The 21719-nt window shown below is 34.2% G+C and overlaps 1 non-coding gene and 1 pseudogene across 1 annotated transcript; both read right to left on the bottom strand.

Moving 5' to 3' along the window:
- Window positions 1-12706: 12706 nt before the first annotated feature.
- LOC146899463 (uncharacterized) lies at window positions 12707-13444 on the bottom strand (annotated as a pseudogene).
- A 7746-nt stretch (window positions 13445-21190) lies between these two features.
- On the bottom strand, window positions 21191-21299 carry LOC146899462 (small nucleolar RNA R71). The gene has a single exon (XR_015024422.1). It is a non-coding gene; the product is annotated as a small nucleolar RNA R71 (small nucleolar RNA).
- Window positions 21300-21719: the final 420 nt, after the last annotated feature.

Raw genomic sequence — 21719 nt, 5'->3', positions numbered from 1 at the left:
AAGGGTACTTAGTGGATTTATAAGCAAAAGTGGTTAAGTGATCCAAGCTATACGGGCAATGTCGCAGAAGTCTTGCCTTTCACCGTGTAGGACAAATATCACCGGACGAACCAATCACATGATATGTAATTGCACACCCGAAATCGCCTACCATGAGTTGCCTTGTCTCCATATTAGAGTGTGAACATAAAGTAAAAAAGTAAAATTGAAACGAAAAAATAACTCGCATTGAAAATATTGGAGACTTAAGTTAGAAATTCACGACTTCTTCCCAAACAATTGCGCACAATTAGATGAATTAAAAACAAATAGGAAACCGTTGTATCTCTCTTTGCTATTGTTACGGATGGACCCTTTTAGAAAAACTACAGTATGTGAGGAACTCTTTCTTCTCCACATTCTTCTCTCTCATTTTTAATCTTGTATCTATGTTATGGAGTGTCTTATTTAGCAAATGGCGGTTGTATCTATGAGAAAGGTAACGAGTTTTATTTTTTTAATAACCGGTTAGTGAGATAGTTATTAAACATGTAAGGGCATATTAGTATTTAAAAAAAATGGCTACACCAAAAGAAAAGTATTCCCTTTATTAAAAGGTATAGATTTAGCTACCCCAAATAGGTTAATTTTTAAACATGTTCGTAGAAGTGAGCAAAATTTCTTTAACCATTTGATAGATAAATTTATTTTTTTCATTTATGCACTTTTGGTCTCTATAGCAACTACACAAAGTTTTGTCACAACAAAAATTGTCATAATAATATACACATACATACATACATACATACATACATACATACATACATACATACATACATACATACATACATAAGGTTTTGCTAGAAGCCACCATGAAGGTGTCTTTTAGCAATCCACACCTCGTGTGTGATTTTCACTTTTTAGTTATAACTTTGCTAAAAGACACCTTCATAAAAATTAGTTGGTGTCTTTTAGCAAATGCTCATAGAATAACTTGCTAAAAGACACCTTCATAAAAGGTGTCTTCTAGCAAAACCCATATATATATATATATATATATAGGGTTTTGCTAGAAGCCACCGATGAAGGTGTCTTTTAGCAACCCACACCTCAAGGTGTGATTTCCACTTTTAGTTTATAACTTTGCTAAAAGACACCTTCAAAAAAATTAGTTGGTGTCTTTTAACAAATGCTCATAGATAACTTGCTAAACGACACCTTCATAAAAGGTGTCTTCTAGCAAATCCCATAGGTGTGCGTCAACCGTTCTCGGCTTGCCTCAACCATAGGTGCCTCAACCGTAGGTGCCTCAACCGTTCTACTAGCCATCATAGCTTCAAATTGTTGAGTGTTTGCCTCAACCGAGTTCTCTTGCATGTTCAACAACATGACAAAGACTTCAGGAGCTGGAGTAGGTGTGCCTTACTCGGCTTTGTGAGAGCTTGATCCAATCTCCTTCTTGGTAGACTTGTCGGCTTTCTCTCTTTCTTCCTTACTTCACGAACTTTCGATCGTAAAGTCTCTTCACCGATCCGGTCTTTTGAGGAGTAGGAATGTTGGTGGTAGTGATGTGTAGTTGTCCTAAAGTCTTGAATGAGAACTTCATGAAGTCCAACTTGCGTTCTTCTCCTTCAAGAGGCACTTTTACCTTTTGAAACAAGGGAGTTAAGTGCATCCCATAGGGTAGGCCAGCAACGAGTTTGTTTTATGGCTAAACAAGAATCAATCATATGTTGGATGATGATATAACGGATGTTTAGCTTGATTTTGTTCATGAGATGGTAAATGATGCAAAGATCTATGTCGTAGACTACATCAAAAGAGCCATATCTAGGCATCAAGGTGTGTCTAATCATGTTATGAATAATTTTGGGAGTATCTTCTAGGTTGGTGGAATTGAAGGTTTTGTTTTCTTTGGTGTACTTAATAATGAGTTGGTTACGGTTAACTTTAGCCTCATCAAACCAAAAACTAGAAAACATTCTTTTACCTTCATTTGGAAAGTTCAAGACTTGAGAGAGAAAATCTTGGGTTACCTCAATCTTCACACCTTTGACAGAGGATATGAGAAACTTCTTATTGACATTCTTCTTCCTTGACTGATAGGTTGGTGTAGAACTCTACGACCGGACCTTCATAAGTATGCTCTTGAAGAGTTACAAATTTAGTACATCCTTGAGGGTCAGTAAACTCTTTCAAGTTCCATGCTTTAGTCTTTAAGCTTTCAAGGTCAAAGTACTTTGCCTTGCTTATTGGTCCGAGAGCAATCTTCTCTCGCTTCGAGCCCTTATAACTTGAAGGCAACTTTGACAATATCATTTCCTTTGCCATGTTTTTTAGAAGAAGCTTTCTTCTTCTTCGGATCTTTTCTTCAGATTGTTCCTCACCACTTTCATCATCACTTTTCCGAGATGGTGAATCTTCCTAAGATGGAGAAGGAGTAGCAACTTTCTTACCCTTCTTTAAGGATGCTCTCATTGACTTCACTATTTCGAGAGAGTTTGCTCATAGTCTTCTTCCACTTTCTCTTCAATTTCTTCTTCAGTTCTTCCATTTCTTCTTCGAGAATCATCACTTGAATTTGTCTTCTTCTCTTCATCGAGACTAGATTCACATGAGATACCTTTGGTTCATTTGAAGGTTTCTTCATCCTAGTTGACCGTCTTGTAGGATTGGGTCTAGGTTTGATGATGGGTTTCTTAGAGGATTTTGATTTGGAAGATTTGGGTGGATCAAAAGAGGAATGATCACATCTCGGAAGAACAGCGTGCAAAGGGGTTTCAATCAAAGGTTGTTGATCGTAGGATTGACCAACAGCGGCGTTTGGTGGTGGTGATTGAGAACGTTCCACTTGATTGGTTTCATTATCAGAAAATTTTGAAGTGGTTTTGGTTCTAGCCATTTTCTTCGCAAAAAAAATGAAGAACAAAGTGTTTTGATTTTCTTGCAAGAGTGAGAAGTTTGGAAATGAGATGAATGAAAAGAAATCATAGTTGGTTTTCGATTTATAGACCAAACGTGCGAAGAAAGAGAGAAGAAGTGCTATGATGGTAGTTTGCATTGGAAAAGATGAAAGCCGTCAAAAAGTAACGGACGGGAGAGAGAGAGAGAGAGAGAGAGAGAGAGAGAGAGAGAGAGAGAGAGAGAGAGAAGTAACCGTTTTTGGGAAATGGAAGGGATAGGTTGATTTGATAGTTAAGCTATTACATGGAGGTTAATGCTTAAACTCAATTGCTTCATATCAAGCATTTAATGCTTAAGATTATGGAAGGATTTACGGATAAAGTCAACACAAAATCTCACGTATGAGATTATTGGCCCATAATTCAAGAAGCTGAACAAACTGAGTTTCATGATCATCCCGAATAGATGAACTCGAGATGAACACACTTGTGAATGTTACGAACATATGAATATGAACATTCGACTCGATGAACTTTACGAACACGGGAACATTCGAACTCAAGAACATTACGAACTCGGGAACATTCGAACTCGGGAACATTCTGATGAGTGTTACGATTTAGATAGATCTATCCGATTTGCATCGGATGACATCAAGGGGTTTAGTCTAAGGTCCTTAGTGATCAAGTAATCAATCTTTATTGGGATTTTTTATAATTGACAATTTTTCTTTAAGAAAATTGAATCTATTCTCAACAAGAGGTTTTATGAAAAATGTCACTAGTTGATTTTCAAAGTATCAACAAAGCTTAATGCAATATTCTTCTTATGAACATGGTCTCTAATGAAATGATGCTTTATTTCAATATGCTTAGACCTAGAATGCTGAATAGGATTCTTAGAAAGATTAATTGCACTTGTATTATCACAATAAATAGGAACACTTGTGTACCTTAGTGAGTAGTCTTCCAAGCGATTTCTTACTCACAAAATTTGAGAGCAACAACTAGTTGCGAGATACATACTCGGCTTCAGTTGTGGAGAGTGCAATGGTGTTTTGCTTTCGCAAGATCATCCAATCAATGCTTGTCCCAAGAATTGACATGAGCCACTTGTACTCTTCCTCTCAACTTTGTCTCCGGCATAATCGGCATCACAATAGGCTACAAGATCAAAACTAGAACCTTTTCTATACCAAAGGCCAAGATCGGTAGTACCTACTAGATATCTAAAAATCCTTTTAACTCAGTTAAATGGGATTCTTTTGCACATGTTTGAAATCTAGCACATAAACCTACCATAAACACTATGTCGGTCCGCTTGCTAGCAGTCAAATATAATAATGAACCTATCATGCCTCTATATTATTTTTCAGAAATAGATTTTCCACCTTCATCCTTATCTAAACTTGAAGATGAATGCATGGGAGTGACCATGATTTTTGCCTCATTCATTTTATATTTCTTAAGAATGTCATTGACATACTTTTCTTGACTTATGAAAATTCCATTTGGATGTTGTTTAATTTGCAAACCAAGAAAGAAACCAAGTTCACCCATCATGCTCATCTCACATTCACTTTGCATAAGATTTGAAAATTCTTCACAATTTTTTTCTTTAGTAGCACCAAAAATGATGTCATCAACATAAACTTGGACTATGAGTAAGTCGAATTATGTGTTTTTCTAAAACGTGTGGTATCAATTTGTCCTCTTGAAAATCCATCTTCAATTAAAAATGTGCTAAGTCTATCATACCAAGCTCTAGGAGCTTGTTTGAGACCATAGAGTGCTTTAGTGAGTTTAAAAACATGATTTGATTTTTCTTTATTTATGAAACCAGGAGGTTGGCTTACATAAACTTCTTCATTTAAAAAACCATTTAAAAATGTACTTTTCACATCCATTTGAAAAAGTTTTATGCTTTTATGTGCAGCATATGCAAGAAGAATTCGATGGCTTCTAACCTTGCCACCGGTGCAAAGGTCTCATCATAGTCAATACCTTCTTGTTGGTTGTAGCCTTGAGCAACTAACCTTTCTTTGTTTACGACAACCTTACCTTCTTCATCAAGCTTGTTTCGAAAACCCATCTTGTTCCAATGATGGTTTTGCTTTGATCATTTGGAACTAAGTTCCAAACTTTGTTTCTTTCAAACTCGAGAAAGTTCTTCCTTCATGGCCTCAATCCAAGAGTCATCATTAATATCTTCATTGATTGACTTGGGTTTCATTTGAGAAATCATTGCCATGTTGCTATCTTGAAAGGACAATCTGGTTCTTACACCATCGCTGTGCTTCCAATGATTTGATCTACAGGATAATCTCCTACCATTCTCCAACTTCTGGGTGGACTTTGGAGAGTTTGATCCCGAACATTCTCGATCATCTTCTTTTTCCACTGAATTTTCGGTGTTTTGAATGGGAACATTCGAAGTGTTGGCACTTCTGTGTCTTCACTTTCTTTTGGTTGAGAATGTTCATCATACTCATCAAATATGACATGCATACTAATTTCAACTCGTACGAGTTTTTAGATTGTACACTCTATAACCTTTAGAAGTTGTAGAGTATCCTAAAAAGATAGCTTTATCTCGATTTAGGATCAAACTTACCCAATTTTTCTTTATTGTTCGAATGTAGCAATAGCAGACCAAATATGTGAAAATAAGATATGCTAGGTTTAATGTTTTTCCAGAGTTCATATGGAGTTTTGTTAAGAACCTTTCTTATTGAAACTCTATTCAAAATGCATCCAGATGTGTTAATGGCTTCGCCCAAAAATAATCTTCAACATTTGATTCATTTAACATTGTTCTAGCCATTTCTTGCAAAGTCATATTTTTTCTTTCAACAACTCCATTTTGTTGTGGAGTTCTTGCACAAGAAAAATTATGTTTAATACCATTTTCATCAAAAAAATGTTTTGAAAGATGCATTTTCAAATTCTCCTCCATGATCACTCCTTACCGTGATGATATTAGAACCTTTTTCATTTTGAACTCTTTTACAAAAGTTTTGAAATGCTTCAAAGGATTCATCCTTGTGTTTTAAAAATAGAACCCATGTAAATTTGGAAAAGTCATCAACAATAACAAAACCATATCTTTTGCCGCTTAGACTTTCGCCTTGAACTTGGGACCAAAGAGATCAATGTGAAGAAGCTCTAAAGGTTTCTGAGTTGAAATAAACTCAATGGTTTTAAAACTACTTTTTACTTGTTTACCTTTAACACAAGCTTCATAGATCTTGTCCTTGTTAAAGCTAATCTTAGGCAAACCTCTAACTAGATCAAGTTGGGAAAGTTTAGCAATGGTTTTCATGCTTATATGACCAGCCCTTTTGTTCCAAATCCATTTGTCCTTTTCAAGAGACATAAAACGAGATTCACAGGCATATCATTTAGTTCTAAAACATACAAATTCTTTCTTCTTGATCCGGAGAGAAAAACAGTTTGTTAGAGGAGGTATGTCTTATTTCACATATGTTAGGTTTAAAAATCACTTCAAATCCACTATCACACAATTGACTTATGCTAAGTAGATTGTGTTTTAAACCTTCTACATACTGAACATTTTCTATCTTAGCGAGTTAGGCTTACCTATAGTACCTTTGCCTCTGATCTTACCCTTGTCATTATTTTGAAATGTCACCGGTCATCCATCCTTCTTCTCAAAGGTCGAAAACAAGCAGTTCGTGTCACCTGTCATGTGCCTAGAACAACCACTATCCAATTACCATGGCTTTGTTCTTGCACCCCGAGGCAGGACCTACATTTGACAAGATAAAAACTTTAGGTACCCATGTAATGTTGGGTCCTTAAGGGTTAGTTCTTCTAAGAGATCTTTCCTTATTGTAACATTGTCTTGTATGACCAGATTTGTTACGGTAGGAACATGTCTTCTTAGCCTTTTCAGCCTTTTGTGAACTTTCGATCTATTGAGATGAGAACGTTACGAACTAAGATTAATCTTATTTTTCCCGATAAGTTTTTTCCTAACATAACATACTGATTCATTATGTCCTAACCTATCACAATAAGAACATTTCATTTTCATTTCAATCTTCTTAGGTACAAAACTTTCAATGATTTTGCTAGGTTCTTTAAAACCTAAACCAGATTTTTCGGCACTTTTATTTTGAGATCCCAAAATGTTTTGAAATGTTTCGTAGATTTTATAAACCTGTAAGATCATTCTTTAATGTTTCAATTTCCTTTTTCAAAAGTTTGTTTTCCTTTTGCATTTCAGAAGGTATAGACATAATGCCTTTTTGTTTCTTGTTTATTCTCTTTGTTTTTCTCGACATTTCAATATGAGAATCTTGCAAAACTTGTATGGTCTTTCGACTCATCATATTTGTTTTGAAGTGTTTCTTTTTCTCGCTTTTATTTCGTAAAGTTCCATAATTAAAGAATGACATCTATTAGTTAAAAAGTTTGAATCATATAAGAGACTATCTATCTTACTACGAAGATCTCTTTATAAAAAGAGTCGGTTTTGTAGATAATTACCTCTTCTTCATCATCCGACCGAGCCATCAATCCCATGTTGGCTTCTTCATCTTCTTGAGGTTCGTCTCTTCTAAGTCATCCCAAGTGATCATTGCCTTCTTCTTGAAGGGAGGTTTCCTTTGCACCTTCTTGATGCCGGGACATTCACTTTTGTAGTGTCCAAGCTTTGTTGCATCCAAAACAAGTGACTTGGCTTTTGTCGGCCTTTAGTTCTAGTGCTATTGTTGGTGTTTGGAAACTTCTTTACTGATTCGATTTCTTCTCAACATCATTCTTTGAATTCTTTTAGAGATTAGTGCAAGTTCATCTTCAGCCTTCTTCTTCATGAACTTCTTCTAACTCTTGTGATTCTTGCACATCATCATCGATGCTTGATGATGTTTCTTGAGATGTTTTCAAGGCAAGTGTTTTTACCTTCTTCACTGGTTTGTCTCCTTGAAGTACAACTTCATGAGCTCTCAGTGAACCAATGAGATCTTCCAGGTTCATAGATTTTAAATCTTTGGCACGAGTAATTGCAGTGACCATAGGTCTCCACATACTTGGAAGACGTCTCAATATGTTTCGATTCTCTCATGGGTGGAATATGTCTTTCCAAAGATCTCATTTCATTTACTATTGTAGTAAATCTAGCATACATCTCATCAATGGTTTCATTTTCACCCATTTCAAAGACTTCAAACTTTCGACACCAATGTCAATTCTAGTTTCTTTGACATGAGATGTACCTTCATGATGTATTCTCAAAGTATCCCATACCTCTTTAGCATTCTTACATTCATCAACTCTTTCACTTTCTTCCATGGTTAGTGCACATGATAAAAAGAGTCTAGCTTTAGAGTTTAACAATACTTGAGCTTTTTCATCCGTTGACCATGCACTCTTTTCTTTGACGGCTCCTTCTTTGGTTTTGGGGACAAAGTCTCCATCCGTGATGACCGTCCACATATCATTGTCTTGAGATATGAGAAAGAGCTCCATCTTGCCTTTCTAGAAGTAGTAGTTTGACCCATCAAAAAGTGGTGGTCTCGTTTGATGATCCTCCTTCGCCTATGTACTTGACTTTAGACATACTTCCCGAATCTTTTCTCTAACACTTGTTTAAGTGTTCAAACCCTTAGAACCGGGCTCTGATGCCAATTGAAGTAGATAAAATAGTCACAAGGAAGGGGGTTTGAATTGTGACCCTTTAAAAATTATCCCGAAACTTAAAAATGATTCTCGAAGTAGTTTACTTGAAATAGTTATGTTAACTTTCGACTTCGAACGTTCGAAGTTTATACACAAAACCTGTTTAATAAGTTAAGTGTGCAAGTGTGTGTTGTGTATACCGTAATTAAAGAGTATAGGGAAGAGAGAAAGAACACACAGAGAGTTATAGTGGTCCATCCAATGTGGGCTAGTCCACTCATCACAATCTTGTGAGAGTTTCCACTATGATGCTTCGAGATAACCTCTCAAGTCCCGCACCTTACAATCTTTGTTCACTCGAACAATTACAACTCTGTATTCTCTAAGCCTCAGCAGGCTTGCACCTTCTTGCTAAGTTAACCACTTAGATTTTTACAACCCTTGCTCAAACTAACACTTTAGTACCCCTAAAGCTAGACGAGACTTTGTTACAATTTGTGTGGAAGTTGAATGTTTGTGAATCAAACGAGAAGAGGAGGAAGAAGAAGTTATCTATAAAAGAGATAACGAGAGAGAATTGATTTACACTACAAAGAAGGTAGAAAGAGCCTTCAATGATGATCAATTGAATTGCAAGAGCTTCAAACAAATTCAAGTTGTTTTCTTGTATGCTTTGCAATGGTGCAAGCAATGATGAGCCTTTGATCCGTATTTATAGAGTCTTTGGGCTCAAATAGCCATTGTATGGTGTCCAATGGTGTTATGCCATGTGTTATGGTCCCACAAGCTTTTACTTGAAATTTCGGGCAAACATTCTATTCTATGATGAACATCAGAATGTTGTTGCGTTCATGATGATCTTCATCTAGGTTCATCATGATCTTCATCTCGGGTTCATCATGTATGAATGAACACATGAATTTCGGGCGTGTCATATGCTTTTCATATGAATTTCTAGGCAATAACCAAATTATGGGCTTTTCCACATACATCGAATGTTACTTTCCCTGCATCCGCCTAGTGGACCGGGTGCGGGAAAGATATAGTGGGATTGCATCTTCAAGCACATTCTTTGAGGGATTGTGTGGTCCTTATCTTTGTACCAACTCCCATGCGTGTCCGGCTCGATTGAGCAAGACAGATTTGCTTTGCTTTGCCTTTTTGCTTTTCACCTAATCGTACTCGTTCATAAAGTAAGCATGTGCGAGTTGAACATTTTGACCATCGAATGTTCCATTTGTTTCACTTAGGATGATTTGTAAGACTACCATTTGATGTAATCAAATCCTAATAGTGAAACACAATGAAGAGCAGTGTTATTTACATCTAGGATGATATTCCCTTGTGGAATATTCCTAGTACATCAATGTTCATAGTCTTAAATGAACATTTAGTATCCTTTTTGACATAATCCTTGTATATGCCTTTATTGCTTGATTGATCCATGCAAATGTACTTTCCGGACATATATCCATGTCACATGTGCCTTGCATGACCTTGATCAATGTTCTTGAGATTCTTGACTTGTGTAAGAACAACCTTCGATCTCTTGGAACATTCGATCTTTGAGCAACATTCGATCTCTAACTTTCGGCCTCAGCTTTAGATCATGAATTCAAATGTCCTTTGATTTCTTGATTCTTGGTATGAATTAAACATTGTTCCCGTCTTAGTTAAAACACTCAAGAGCACAAGTTAAATACCAAGGAATTAATCAAAGTCCATTAATTCTTTAATCATATTGGTTTATTATCTTTAAAATTAATTAGGGATTTTGCCTCAACAATAGTATCAATCAATAATATATTCTTATTTTGTATTTATGATAGTTAATCACTATAAAAAAAAAACGATTTTATCTTATCCTTTGACACATCAAACTACTTTTTACTCTTTTGTAACAAAAAATCCTATCTAGATGAGAGAGCAACTAAATATCAAAAGATGAAATTGTTATTTCAATCCTTAATATTTATCCATTTTATATAATTGCATCAATTTTATGTTTCAAATGATAAGATGACAATAATTATACCACGCATTTTCACTTTGACAACAAATTACCGATCAAACAAAAATCATTAATTAGAAAATCCCATTATATTTTATTTTATAATGAGATTTTTATTTAAGTTATACGACAATTGTATAATTTCATTAATATTAATTTAATAACGGATACGGATTCATGCGAGTCGTGGTACCTAAAAAATGTTTAATTTTTCCGTGTTAATAATTTTACTAAATTCAGTTAATTTAACCTTTATGTGTATCTATTAATTCATAGGAACTTAGAATATTTTTTTAATTCAATTCGCGTGTACCTATTAAGATATTCATCTCGTATCGATATGTAGTAAATTTTATTTGCGAATACTATGCATACAAAAATTTGGTCTTCTCTAATTAGATGTCTAAACCGGATAACGCCAGAGTAAATACACTTTGGTATGTTTGGTAAATTAAAGTTTGCTTTTTTAAAATGAAATTTTTTTTCGTTATCGTCAAATACTAAAAAAAATAAAATAATTGTTACCTATGATAATGGTATGGTTCCATACTTCCTTGAATATGTTTCACTTGTTTCAAAACGACAATTAAAAAAGAACGGAGGAGTACCTTAAAAAAGAGATTGGATGCCGCAACTGCCGCATTGTTAAACAAACAAATTCCGATGGCTTTATTTTGCTCGGCGTGATGATATGAAGGCTTAACAATAGCAACATCAATATTGCATTCCTTATTAACCACACTTTTAGAGACCTGTTTGTAAAAGGATCATTAGTAATTTAATCTAAAAAAAAAAAAAAAAAACACAAGGTCAATTATTGAACCACCTTTGTGGAGACAAAACTACAATTACAAGAAAGAAATCGGTTATATTTTAGGCGATCTAGGACTTGAAACAGTACCACCTATTTAGGTTTCCCACCGTAGACGGGGCCATTGAAAACATAAAATAAAAAGTGAAAACAATCAATTATTAAACTTTATTTTTAGAAACCAAACTAAGATCTCAATATGATTTGAGAATGACTACATGCAAAGGTCTGGGTATGGTGCGGCAAACCCAAAAATTGGTGTGGGAGCAAGACGCGTATCGGATTCCAAATATACCTTACTAAGTATTGCTCCTCCAGTTCTATTTATAAAAAATATTTGACTTTCTTAATTCATATTTTATACCAAGTACATCAATTACTTAATAAATATAAAAATAGTCAAATTTTTCTTATAAATAGAACCGGATGAAGTATTTTTCTTTTCCATTTAATAAAGTATTTTAGTTTCTTTACTTCTTGTTTTTTTGTCTACAATGAACTCTTTGAGTTGACTCCCTCTATCTTGGAATTGTGGGAAAAAGTTACAATGATAGGCTTTCTCTAAAATTCCAAGCCCCGTCTCTATCTTTTATAGATTTCATATGATTATTTGAGCTTAGCTAATCAAAATGATAATTGATATAATCATAACAAGACCAAATAATCATGTGTTTATATGAATTACAGGTATGGTTGTTTGTACTTGACCAATCAAGATGATAATTGATATAGGCAGCGGCGAAGCTAGCAAAAAAATTACGCAGGGGCCAACTATAAAGAAACAATAAAATATTTTTAAAACCAATATATTAATTTTAAGGATAAAATATGTTTTTAGTTCTTACAAAAAATTTAATCATTTTTGACTCGATTTTTTAAAATTTTACAAAAAAAAATAGTCTTTTTAGTCTTGCATTTAATCTATAACAAAAAATTAAGGACTAAAATCAAACAAAATCTTAAGAGTACTCCTCGTGAGCTTAGCTTAGTTGGTAAGGACAAATGCATAATATATGCAAGGTCCAAGGTTCGAACCCCAAACACCACAAAAAAAAAAAGGTCTTGTTAACGAGTGCCCCGGGGCACTCTTTAAACATTCCAAAAGAAGAAATGATTCCATAAAAATGGTCAAAGATTTCAATTTCCAATGCAATGATTACATTAATTTTCAAAAAAGTTACTTTTTAAAGGTCTTAAACAAAGTGCCCCTGGGGGCACTCGTTAACATTTCCCAAAAAAAAATCTTAAGAACTTAACTTAAAAACCGCAAGTGTTCCAAGAGACTAAAAACAAATTTAATCGAAATTTAACCAATACATGAAAAAAATCACAATAATTTTTACTTATATGAAATGTAAATTAAAGCAACAAGAAAGGATAAAGATTGACATTATGAGAAGACAATGTGTGTGAAACTTGGAGCAAAAGATTAAGATCATCATCATGAGCAAAAGATTGAGAATCATCATTTGTATTGTTCTTTGTACAATGAATTATGACAGCAACTTGTTGAAAGTGTAGAGGATAACCATGCTTCTTGAAGCATCTATCAATGGTGTGGTTAGTTCTCCCACAACGAGTGTACAAAATCTTATGGCTCTCTCCCTCTGCCAGATTAAGATCTATCTCCCATATCTTCTCTTCCTCGAGAAGATGAACTTCTACCATAAGAAATGGAATATTGAGCAACAGCAAGAATCTTAGATTCATCAAGAGGAAGAATAAAATGTCTTTCAAGTTGAACAAGTTATTAGAAAACCTTCCCAATAGTAGGAAGAGGTTCCATTAACTTGATTTAAGATCTAATAACAGCAGAATATTGATCGTTGAGACCCTTTAGAAAATGAATAACTGATCACTATGTTTGTATTCACGCATTTTAGCAACAACTATACAATCATCAATGCATGAAGTAACAGAAATGGAACGAAAATTATCAAGTTCTTGCCAAAGATTTTTCAATTGTGTAATATGAATAAATTGAATAATCACCTTGTTTTAAAGTGTAAATTTTGAATATATATTAGAGATTCGAACAACATCACCTTAATAAAACTGATCTTTGAGTTCTTTCCAAATTTGAGAGGCAGTATTCATCCATAAAATGCTTTGAGAGATTTCTAGTTCAACTGAATTGCTGATCCAAGACATAACCATCGCGTTGCATCTATCCTAGACAAATTGAATCATGATCTTCATAAGGAAGACAAGGCAATACACCATGGATGAAATGAAGCTTATTTTTCAAACGTAAAGCAACAATGATGGAACACGACCAATAATGATAATTTGTGCCATTTAACAAAAGGGTAGAAAGAACATCGATCACTGAAATTTTGATTAGGGTGCATGAAATATAGATTTAATCTATCATTTTTTATAACCTTTGTGATGATTAGGAATGTGTCCTCCATAGACACTTCCAACGGTGCTATCCCTAGACATGATGAATAGAAAAAATTAAAGTTAAGTTGTAAAAGAAAAATAACAAAGAAATATGGTAAAGCAAACTACGCAACACTAACTATACACTAACTGTAACTGATACTAAAACAAACTACGGTTAGAAAGTTGTGTAATTATACACTCTACGCAACACTAACTCCTACTAATGCGCTGCCTCTTCATTACAATTTACAATGAATAAACGTTCCGGAAGAAGCAGTTAGAAATTGATAAAACGTTTGCATATAGCTAGTTGTTCATGATATTGATAGGCAATTGATGAAACGTTTGCATGTAGCTATTTTAGGCATTAATTGTATGTACGGTCAGTAATAAAAATATATATATTAATAAGACATTATATAATAACTTTTTGACAACTCTCTCATACTCGTATTATGTTCTTATTCTTTATCTTTCTTTTTCTTTAACTATTGTTTTTAACTAATAAAAAAAGAAAATAAATTATGTCACAAAAGTTGTCGAAATTGTTGAACAAATATCATCACTCAATGGGTGGCACATCTTCAAAAAATGGTTGTGGGCTGACTTTTCCACTTCCAATTATACCCATATATAAATTTACTTACATGAATATTATATTGTGGGTGTCGTTCATAAGATAATAATTTATATTATATTTGCTATATTGTTGGTGTCATTGAAAAAAATAAGTATAATTTGTTACGGTTTGAAAATGTAAAATATTTATACTCAGACTGTTGATCAAAATTTCATTCGTAATTTATACGAAATATAGTGATAAAAAGAATGGACGGACTAACACAAAGTGTCCGTCTAAAAGCTAGAAACTTATTAAGTGTTTTCAAGTGGTTAATAAGCTCCACCAAGATCAAATTGTTCAAAAGAACCTGAATTGTATTCTTGGGTAGAATAGTTCATGGTCATACTTACCTCTTAGCTAAACTCCGAATTACTAGAGTCATTTTCCTAGAGAATTTGATGGTTAGCACAAAAAATAAAAAGGAAAATGTTAACCAAAGGTGCCCCTGTGGTACTAGTTAAGGGTTTTAAATGGTAACATTTCATGAAAATATGTGTAATCAATGCATCGGACATCGAAATGTTAAACTTTTTATAAAATATTTTATTCGTTTGGAATCCTTAAAGAGTGCCCCGGGGCACTCGTTAACAAGACCCAAATAAAAATTATCACATTTGATTATAATTTTTTTAACTTGTATTACATTTAAATAATTTTGTTCAATAAAATTAAAATAGATTGTTTTTATAGTATAGGTTGTTCCTTTTTTAAAGAAGATATTGTTCCAATTACAGTGTAATTATTTTTATTTTAATGAATTTTTATTAAAATTAAAATAATAATTTAAAAAGGGTAAACTAGTAAACACAATAATGTAAATGAATTCCTTCTTTCCATAAAATAAAATTTTAAAATGAAAGGTATAATCGGAAGAAAAAGTGTTACACTAAAACTATATACCTCTTTATACGTGGGCTATTAATGCAAAGTGGAAAAATTAGTTTTTTGAGCAAAGGCAAGCTTAGGCCATTTCATTAAATATCAAAGAGTACAAATGAGAAGATACATCATAGAAAACATGGGGGCTAGGATTTGATAAGGATGCTCTTGCTATGGAATGAGCAACCTCATTTGCTTGCCTCCTAACATAGTTCACAATAAAACTAGTGTGAATGGATAACAAACCCTTACAAGTAGATAGAATGTCTCCAAGTTCATTTTGTGGCAAATGAGATGAGTTTACTATATCAACAATGACTTTGCAATCAGATTCAAAAATCACAGAGGACATGTCATTAGCAGCAGCAAATTTAATAGCCTCTAAAAGTCCCCATGCTTCAGCTTCGACAGGCATGAGGGAGCTGTGTGTAAAGTTCGACATACCGACTATAAATTGGCCTGTGGAGTTGCGAATGCACAGCCCGTAGCCTGCCACTGAGTTGTTGTTGAATAGCGCACAATCAACATTGCATTTCAAGAATGGAGGTGGCGGCTTTGACCACATGACCGTGTGATGAACCTGCTGTCCGTGAATCTTGTGATGTTGCATATAACTCCATTCATTAAGAGAGTCCCTCGCACTTTGCACAATGAAGGTGGGGGCTGAATCTGAATTCTCCCATAACTTAGCATTACGGTTCTTCCACAAGCTCCATAAAATCATTGACACCATAGATTGTTGTTCGGTTGTCAACCTGTCAAAAAGAGCAAATAAAAGAGTGGAAAAATCATACGAAGTAGGAAGCAAGTCGCGTATGATTGTGTCAAGTTGTAGCAGCTCCCAACAAGAAACAGCCTTAGGACACACAAAGAAGAGATGTGTATGCGTTTCAGCTAGAACATCACAATGCACACAGGTATCCGTGCAAGAGACACCTTTTTGGATTAAGCCGGAACGAGTGGGAAGACAAGTATGTGCTGCGCGCCACAGAAAGGAACGCGGAAAAATTAGTTAAATAGTACTATAATTGGAAGAAAAAATATAAACTTTTTTTTTTCTGCAAAGTATATACTATTTATTTGTTGCCTCAACTTGTGCTTGAAAATCATCCCTAAGATTTTTGTTGACCATTTAGACCGGTTAATTAAAAGACTATTTTTTTTTGAAGGGATGTTAATTAAAAGACTGTCTATCGTAAAACAAAAAAAAAAGTAATGCTAGCAATACACCTTTTAACACACATTTTTCAAAACACATTCTTTGATTGGTTAAAATTCGGGAGTGAGTTGGAAAGTGTGTGTTATTATATGTGTTGCTAGCATTTCTATAAAAAAAAATTAAAAAATATGAAACTAATCTACATTTGTATAGTCGATTATAATTAAGTTATTTTCATCTAGTTGCAACAATGAATTGTACAGAAATCATCTGTAAGATGTTAGTTTAGGGTTAAGAGTTTAACATTACAACTTTTAGAAACAAAAGTTCAAATTCGCTTGTGTACAGTGTAAATTAATCATTGGTATAACTTTAGTCAACAGTATAATTCCCTTCCCCAATTTCTTTTATGTTGGGTATGAATCGAATCAAATTTCACGCACAAACTTAGCAAAACGCATTAATTTCTAATCAACAAAAAAAAAAGAATCCCGTGAATGTTTTTGCCGTTTCAGAAATAAAAAAAGGTCCATTTTTGATATAAAAAAGACATATAATTGGAAAATCTAAGATTCTGCAGTCCAAGCTAAATGGTCTTACTTAATTTCATATTTAAAATGCAAAGTTTATATATCCACGTGATGATATGCACATTTTCTGTTGATTTTATTTATATACCGTCGCCCACCATGAATTAATCAAAATTATTCATATGTAGTGATTACTTTTCTTACTAAGCATTATAAGGGATGCTTTGATGCTGATCATCGTGGAAGTCAAGCTTAGCTTAAAGTACTTTTGATGCATAAAAAACATTTGCAAATTATTTTGATTGTCATGAAAGAATTAGAATACCGTTAAATTAATGAACCAATCGTAATTTATTTTAATCTGATTTTACTCTTAATTTAGGCAAGACAAGAAGAAGAAGAAGCACATATCAAGCAAATACCAAAGCAAGGGTGGAATATCTCTGATCTGAAAGGACATCATAATGGAGATTGGACAATCGTAAAGATTTTGTAGAGTGGGTTTTGGTGGCCAACTTTATTCAAGAATTGTTTTTACTATGTGAAGCAATGTAATGAGTGTCAAAGGGCAAGGAGTATATATAACGACAAGGAACGAAATGGCTTTGCATGGATTCTTGGCAACATAACCTTTCGATTGATGGTGAATTGAATTAACGGAACCATTTTCAATGTCTTCATCTCACTCATACTTTCTGGTCTATGTCGATTATGTCACCAAATGGGTTGACGCTATCGTGTGGCCAACAATGCACAAATAGTGGTTAACTTCTTGAAGAAAACCTATTTAGTTGTTTCGGAGTACCCAACGTAGAAATTAGTGATGGAGGAACACATTTCTACAACCAATATTTGGAAGGGGTGATCGTGAAGTATGATGTTAAACACAAAGTATACAAGTGGACAAGTATACAAGAGAAGTCTCCTATAGACATCTTAAGCAAATTTTTGAAAAAAAAATAGTAGCAAGCTCGAGGAAGGACTGGGAAAACAAGATAGAGGACATGTTATAGGCATATAGAATAGCATTTAAGACCCACCTTGGATTTTAACCATACAAATTGTTTTATAGAAAGGAGTGTTGATAAGTGTCAAACTACTGTTATTTTTCGTAGCACTTAAGGACTTGTTTTACAAGTAATTCAATAAAAAAAAAAAAACCCTAATTATATATAAATATCGCTTATATTGCTAAACTCTGCCATAAAGCTATTACGACTTTTTGCCGCACCATTTTATAGGTTTTGGATGTGACTACACCAATAGGGAGAAAAGCAAGACAAGCACACACGTCAGAAACCAAAATATAGCCTACCTTGCGTAGTATTTGATAACTCCTCTGAGACAAAATGAAAGAATTTGCATCAGTTATAATGTTATATAGTTATGTGAAAGAATGGATGAATGAACAACTTTGAACAACTAGTTAACTTTGTTTAATTATGCTTTCACAAATGGTGAATGAATTATGCTTTTACAAGCGGTGTTGTAATAACTTTGAACAACTTGTTAACCTATGTATATATTAGTCATTTAGTTATATGAATGAATGAATGAATGTGAAAGCTCCAAATGTCCAAGGTTTCTATGTGAATCAACGGAAAATGCATGATGATGATAACAACTTTTAAATAGTTACACAAAGCGAAGGTCCATTTTTACCGCTTTTCTTGAATGATAACTTGAATGTGAACCTTGCACGTCACACAAAAGTCATTTCATCCATTTCTCCACAATAACATCTTTTGATTTTGAATCACTTATAATCAAAGCTAAATGTGAAGAAGCTTTCTATGTTTTACTATATGCTTTAATTATTTGTAAACTTGTTATTAGTTGAAATGTATGAAAGCATAGAAAGGATCAAGGCATATTTTTTAATTTGAGCATGATGACAGAGCATCATGTAACATTTTGGCTATGTTTTTAGTTTTTTTTTTTTTTTTTGCATTTGAAGACAAATAAGATGAGAGTTAAAGGAGTTGTTATTTGAGGAACATATTTTATTGTTTTCACTCAAGTCGTTGTAATTCAGTTTAATCCTAAATCATGCAACTCTATAGGTGTTTTGAGTGTTTTGTAGTGAGGAATCATGTAAATCATCAAATCAAGACATCATGTGAAGGATCAAGGATGAAGAATTGAAGATCAAAAGTTTTTAGAAGGTTGTTGAAGACAATACAAAGTGAAAAAAACTCGTTTAAAGTTCCTAGGAGTTTTCGGACGAAAGAACGATAAAAAAAGGGAAGAAAAACACAAGAAATCGAGCCCGAGGGCCGCCGCAGCGCCCGCGCCCGTACCCGTGCGCCTTGCACATGGGAAGGTCTCGGGGATTCATTTCACTCTCGCCCCAGTGCGCCTGCGCCCCTATCCGTGCGCCCGCACCCGCACAGATCAAAATCCACATTTTGCTTGTTTTCCAAGCTAGGTCGGCCAGATAAAGCCCGGTTTTCTTCTTAACCCCTAAGTAACCTCATGCTATAAAAATAGGACCTTGCACACTATTTTATTCATTCAGAAACATTGACGGTTCGTAGCAAGGGTCAAACATCGAGATTCAAGGCGGAATTTCTCCCCCTTTTATTCTTTCTAGGGTATGTTTTTATTTTGTTTTCTATTGTTGTATGTTGCCACGAGTAACTAAACCTCTTGATTAGGGTTCCATGATGAACCCCTTCTTATAATAAAGTTTTCATTCAGTTTATTTCTTTTATTTGTGTTGAGAATTAAATTAAACCGCCGCCGGTTCTCTAATTCTTTTGCAATTGGTTAACTATGAGAGTAACCTTGTAAATTGATTTGTGGGGTAAAAGTAAGCACCGACAACCTGAAATCTCCAATTGCATCGGCCTTTTTAATGACTTAATCCTTTTTAGGTTAGGTTTGTTGTCTCGATATTGCTTTTCCTTTGTTAGTGTGGTACACGACTCCGGTTGGTCCTACACAAGTTAACCTAGGGACTTAGAACGAGTAAAATCGTCGTGGCACATTAAATCAATGATCACGAAATAATTTCTTTTAATTTCTTAGAATATAAATTCCATTCAAAGACAAAGTGGGGATTCAAGGAAACCCTAATCACCATTAATCATCTAAACCACAAAATCTAATCTCGCATTGGGCAAGGCAATTAAACCTCGCAATTCTAATCATCTTTTACTATTTTCCATTTTAAAAGAAGTTTTGCTAATTATTGAGTTGAACGACAATCCATGTGGAGAACGATACAGCTTATTACTTTACTACTTGTTGCGATTTGGTGCACTTGTCAATTTCGTCCATCAAATTGTTGGCGCCGTTGTCGGAAATTGTTGATATTTCGACAAGCTAATCAATGAAACTTTTTTTTTTAGGATTAGAACTAGGTTAGTTTTCTTCTTTTGTTTTTAATTTTTCGTATGTTATCTTCTTGTTTACTAGGGGTAGCAATTTTCATTTTAGTAGAAATAGGAATGATTAGTTTGTTTTATCTTTTTAAGAAGTAGATCTTTTTGAAATTTGTTTTGTTTTTATTTTCACTACTTCTTAGGTTAGATTTTATTTCTCTTTATTCGATTAGGTTTAAATTTGTTTTTCCTTAATCTTAGGACTAGTTTATTACTTTTTCTATTTTAAATTAGAGTCGTTTTTATTTTCCTAGTTTCTAGTTTAGATTTATTCCAAAATTCACAAAAATATTTTTCTTTTTTATTTTAATTTTTACTCTAGTCCGCTATAAGTGGATCAAATATTATATATCTCACCATATATAATTTCCCTTCAAAGTCTAATTCTCTACCGCAAGCTCTTGTTACAACCCTTGCGAGTTACTATATGCGTGTTTCAAAGGTTCATGTGTCTTACTATTCGATCCCGACATAGACAACCGGGGATCTAGGGAAGTAGCAACCGTTCAACTACCAAGCTTAAGCGATTTCTCATCCGATGAGGAGGTCCAAGTCATGGAACAAATCACTTTTGGGGAATATGGGAGACTCGACAACCTTGATGAGGTTGCTCAAGAGTTTCAACCAAAGCAAACCTTGTGTTCTTTGACATTAGAAACTCAGCTTCTCACTTCTTTAAAGGAGAACCAATACTCGGGTGAGGATGATGAAGATGTCAATGTTCATTTAGTTAAATTTTTAGAAGCTTGTAGTACTATACACCCAGATGGAATCTCGCAGTCGGACAAACGCATGAGGTTTTTGAGTACTCTCTTAAGGGACGTGCCAAGGACTGGTTGAATGTTCTTCCTGGCCGTTTCTTCCCTACTACCAAGTACATGGAAAAGAGGCGAGATATCTATAGTTTTCAGCAAGAAGATGGAGAAAGCCTCTATGGTGCATGGGAGAGATACAAGCTCCTGCTTAAAGGATTCCCAAAGCACATAAATTTTCTGCAATGGAGATAACCCTTATCTTTACTAACGGTCTTAAGACTCCAAACTAGAATGCTTTTAGATTCTTCTCAGGTGTATCTATGCAAAACAAAATTGTAGCAGAGATTAGGGAACTTATTGAAAATATGGCCTTAAATGAGTACCAACTACATGGTAACGATCGAAATGTTTCTAGAAGACAGGGAATCTTTCAACTTGATACCCAAGATGCCTTAATTGCAGGACATAAACTTCTTAGCAATAAGTTAGAGGCCATAGCTAAAAAGTTAGAAACCTCATAACATCTAAACTTGTCATAGATGAATTAAGTTGCGACTTCGTGAACAAGCTCACGAAAGTGGTGAAAAGCATGATTCGTTGGGTGAGATAAAAGAAGTGAAAGCGATCCAAATACGTAGATTTCTAGAAGGAAA

Source organism: Medicago sativa, chromosome 8 (genome assembly GCF_051527215.1).
Source record: "Medicago sativa cultivar Bolivia chromosome 8, Bolivia_mono, whole genome shotgun sequence".
Lineage (NCBI taxonomy): Eukaryota > Viridiplantae > Streptophyta > Magnoliopsida > Fabales > Fabaceae > Medicago > Medicago sativa.
Note: the sequence above shows the minus strand (reverse complement) of the source record. Positions and strands in the feature narration are given on the sequence as shown.